The following is a 4,866-nucleotide window of genomic DNA, read 5'->3' as shown; positions in this document are numbered from 1 at the left end:
AAGCTGCCCTGACTACTTGAAAGATCTAAAAGAAAGTAGAGACAAAATTTTTGACTCTACTTCAAGTAACTACACTATCTAACTCTGTTAAGTTTCTAATTGTTGATTCTTAATACATGATGTGACTAGGTTGCATTTTGATGTTTGGCAGGATCAAGCAAAGGGAAGGAAGCTTAAAAGAAGAGTATGTTGAATCTGATCGCGCAGATAGATTTCAATCGCATGGTTCGAAGATCGGATTTTTGAGCTACTGCTTGGGAGTTATGATAGATTGCTAGGAAATATGTAATAGCATAGTTTTTCACTTGTAATTGCATTGTAAGGAAAAGTTTTTCCGCATTTTATAAATAATAAAATTTTGTTTTTGTTTTATATCTCCTTGCAATGGCATTCATGAAAAAATTGATGTGTGTATGTTTCTAGCAATATTGGAAATATGAATTTGATACTTTCATTTGTGGTAGTATCTAAGTTTACCAAATAAGGAAAGACTCTCATCACCTAAGTTTCAATTGGACAGAAACTTGGAATCATGCAAGTTGTATTGTATAATGAATGAGAATTTTCATCTTTAAAAAATTAAGACTAATTCCTTGTTCACATGTATATGTGATTCAAGTGAAGGACTAAGGGATCGAGTACATGTTCTTGTGAACTGGTCAAGTCCATCACAAAGATCGATAAGACTATTCATCATGATTTACTAAAGTTTTGTAAATATGGTTATACTTACGATTTTAAGTATAATTCTGAAAAATTGGAAAAGTTTCAATGTATGGCAGAACGAATGAGAAGAATCAAATTAGGCAGAAAGATAAAAGTTTCTTAAATTTGAAAAGATGGGAGAGTACTTTAGTATCATATTTTATGACCATCTTAATGATTATGAAACCATATCACAATTGATCCTCTAAGCACATCTTAGTGCATTCTTATGGCTAAGAAGATGAGTCATGAATTGTTGAAGTGGTTAAATCAAGAAGATGAGTCATACTTCGTTCCAAAACAATTCTTAGAGTCATACTAAAAGATTGTAACTTGAGTGACATATCTTAAAGAAGGTTTATAACACTTGTCAAATGTAAGAGTAAAATGTTTTCTACTCTTGTACATTTGTAATTGGTAAGTTGTGATGTTTTGGATAAAACAAAGACCAACTGAGGCACATTGTGTGAAGTGTTTGTCTTGATAAGAATCTGCACTAACTCTTGAATATTTGTAGTCAAATAATGGTATTTGACATAGAGAAACTTATATACTAAGAGGCCAGTGGCAGTCTTAAAGATCCTGAAAGAGTTTCAAGAACTAATCAAGAATAAAACCTGTAGTTTATCACTAGCACACGACTTGAGGTTTGTAACTTATTGTGCTAACATAATTCTTGTTTCTGTGCCTCTTCCGGTAAAATTGACTATGTATGCGAGTTCTATGAGTTCTCAATTGTGTGCATAACAACTTGGAAGCAATGGTAGGCCCTTATGCTGCAAGGTGGCAAGAAATTAAGATTGAACAAGTTCAGTCCATATGAGTTTGAATTTGTCACTAACCGTGTCTTGTGATTACGGTTTTGAAAAATTCACATGGATAAGAGCACATACACCATAAAATCTAAGTGTCATAAGGTTTCTCTTCGATTCATGAAAATGATGGTGAGGAAACGCTTTCACTAAGAAGATTCTAAGGAGATAGAAATTGTGATGTTTTCCTTCTCAAATTCGATCATGATTACGGCATCCCTCTTCATGGTTTGAATTGTGAGAATGGAAAAAGGTCTAAACATTATGATTACGGCATCCCTCTTCATAATTTTTTAGAAACAAATGTGAGCTATCTAAGGAAAGGTGTATGATTTTGAGAAACTTAGATAAAGTTTTATCGAAGCATCTTGTATCAGAAATCTGAACTTTGGTAATGAAAGTCAATGAAGCATCGATTTCTAGAAGTCCAGCTAAATTCTAAGTATGTGTCAGAGCTAGTGGGAGCATAAGTGTTATGTTGGTAAGATAATAATTATTATGCTAGTTGGAGCATAATTAATGTAACGCCCCGGGTTTTCTCAGTACGTTTGGTTATTTTAATTTTATTATCCTTGTAACCTTGGGTTAATTTATTTAACCAATGTCTGATTTCTTATGTTATTGGACTCTTTTGATCATCTTGTAAACTCCTTTTATTGAAGTCCATGGGCTATGGGCCTATTTGCAAAGTCCATCTAGTTAATAGTACTTAATGTGTAAATTCAATCATTTGGAACACACACAAGGAAAACACTCTAAACCCTCCCTCTCTCTCAAAAATCGTCCCTCTCTCTCTCTCTCTCTTTGGGATCAAGAGCAGCCAAGGGGCTGTTTGGAGCTTAATTCTTGTTCATTTCCAACCTTGATTCGTATTGGTATGAACCTCCTTATCCTTTCTTACAACTTGATTCATAACCTTGTTCTAGTTTTATGATTTCATCTTCACCTCTTCTCCTTCTTATTTTATTTGTAATTGTATGTTATACATCATCTCAAGATACTATCTTCACCCCATATATGGTGGATGATGGATCTAGGGGATTACATGTGGCAAAAGATCATGGAAACCCTAAAAGGGAGAATGATGATTTTATGTGCTTATGTTTATTTTCATGTAGATTATTATTACATACTTGTGGCTAAATGAAATCCTAATGATCCCTAACCCTTTTTAGTACCAACATTATCATGGGGACTGAATTGGGATGATGAACACATCTTAAAATGTGTTTCAAAAGGAGAAGGATGGATAAGCCAAAAAGGAATCACGGGTTGCTATGATTCTGTTTTCCATCAGATCTGTAGTCATTTTGTAAAAATCATATCTGGAGCTCTAGAACTCAAACGGACCCCAAACCAGTTCCAAAAGTTCACAAATTGAGTTGGCTAACTTTCTTAAGAAGGCCAACCTCACTGATAAGGGCTTTATCTATGTGAAAGAATGGCATCTTTGCTGTTAGGTCTGATCCGGGTCTGTTCTGATATGTCATTTTGTTTTCATCATTTCTAAGGCTTGGAAAAGGATCCATAGTGATTCCAAGTTTCTATATGTTCCTTATATTATGAATTTAAGATCTGGAGAATATGGGGTGTTATTTCCAATTATAAATTGGTTATAATGGATACACACTCCAGGTCAGTGGGCAGTCACCAGCTTTTGCTAGTGCTGTGATTGTCCAAAATGTGAATTTTATATCTGGAGTTTGAGAGATGCTTTTCATTCAATTCCAACTCTGAGACTTTCACTTGTATGTCCTTTACTTCTCTTAATTTTCTTTTGGACGAATTCTACTCACAAGTTGGGTAGAATTGGCCAACATCACTTGACTGTATTGTTGGAGACAGAAGTGATACACCATTTTGTAAAATTCATATTTAATTCATCTTTTGGAGTTAGAATGAGTTCTTTATAGTTGTGGAATCCAGAGCAATCATAGTTTCCTATAAAATTTAGTTAAAGCTATGTTTCTGTTTTAGATTTTGGAGTAAATCCGTTTTGAACAGCAGGTCTGTTTCAGAGACCTTGCTGTGATTACTCTTTTCTCAACTCATAGCTTCATTACTTCTCCCTTCTAACCTTTAGTCCTTCTTAGGTGAGGTTTTGAAGTTTGCTCAAGCTTGGTAGCATTATTTGATTGTTAGCCATCCTTAATACTCACTCAAGGTGAGTTCTCTCACACCGTTGTATTGATGATTGTGTTTGCTAGTTAGCTCGTGTGTGATTATTTGAATTTATTATAAAAGCATGCTATATAAGTATTGTTTTAATTCGTACATGTGCACTGTATGTAACTAATCATGGATATGGGGACACCACCAAAGGATACGGATTTACCGGTGCGGTGGGTAGGTAAGATCACCAACGTAATACTCATCATGAGGTGCGGTGATTAGGGCCAAGTGATACGGGATCTTCCCGGTGCGGCTCAAACCTACAAGTCCTTCTTGTATTATTGGCTTTGATTCGTTCTTTGCCCTTATTATAAAACTATAATTGGAAAATGGATTAGGGTTAGTAAAAATGAATGTTAGTACAATGTCTGTGTTTGAATTCACTAAGCTTCGTGCTTACGTTTTTCCCTTATAACTTTTCAGGTGTTAAGATTAAAGAGGCTAAGGATTGACATGGAGCACCGGGACATCGCTACTAGTTATTTTTGTTGGGACCTTATTATTATTATTACTTCCGCACATATTTTATATGATTATTAAGTTGATGAATTATGTTATGACTATTTCTGTTGTTTTAATTTAATTTAAGATGGGTTTTAAAAGTTTAAAATTTTTGCAAAAATTTGGGTGTCACAAGTTGGTATCAGAGCCACAGTTTGAGGGAACTAGGCATTCTTGTGGATGTTCTAGACTCAAATTTGAGGCTCTATAAGAGTTTATTTTCTTTTTAAAATATTTTTCAAACCTTCTAAAGACTAGTAGTGGAAGATGTCGCGGTGTACCAGTCAGCCAGCCAAGTAAGCCTTATTTCTTATGTTAAATGTTTATGTTAAATTGTTGACTATGAATTGGATTCTACTAGCCTTAAAATATTAGATTACACACTTAGTTAGTGTTAACATGTGAGAGAGTTGTAAAATTAATGGCTAGAGCGAACTGGAAATTTTGAAACTAGACGCGAATGCGAAATTGGAACTTGTGTGGAAGGTAGTAGAAGGGCCCCTACTATTTGAAACATCGGTGCCGGTTTCGAGTCGGGGCAAGGTTGAAAAATTTTCGGCAAGCTGAGTGTTTTGTCTTCCTAGAAATATCTAGGCTGAATTGTTTCTAAGATTTTCCTTCTTCTGTGGATACCAATGGCTCCGCCTGCTCGACTTAATCAGCTCCAAATGGAGCA

This window comes from Lactuca serriola, chromosome 2 (assembly GCF_051521515.1).
Source record: "Lactuca serriola cultivar US96UC23 chromosome 2, Lser_US96UC23_V15, whole genome shotgun sequence".
Lineage (NCBI taxonomy): Eukaryota > Viridiplantae > Streptophyta > Magnoliopsida > Asterales > Asteraceae > Lactuca > Lactuca serriola.
Note: the sequence above shows the minus strand (reverse complement) of the source record.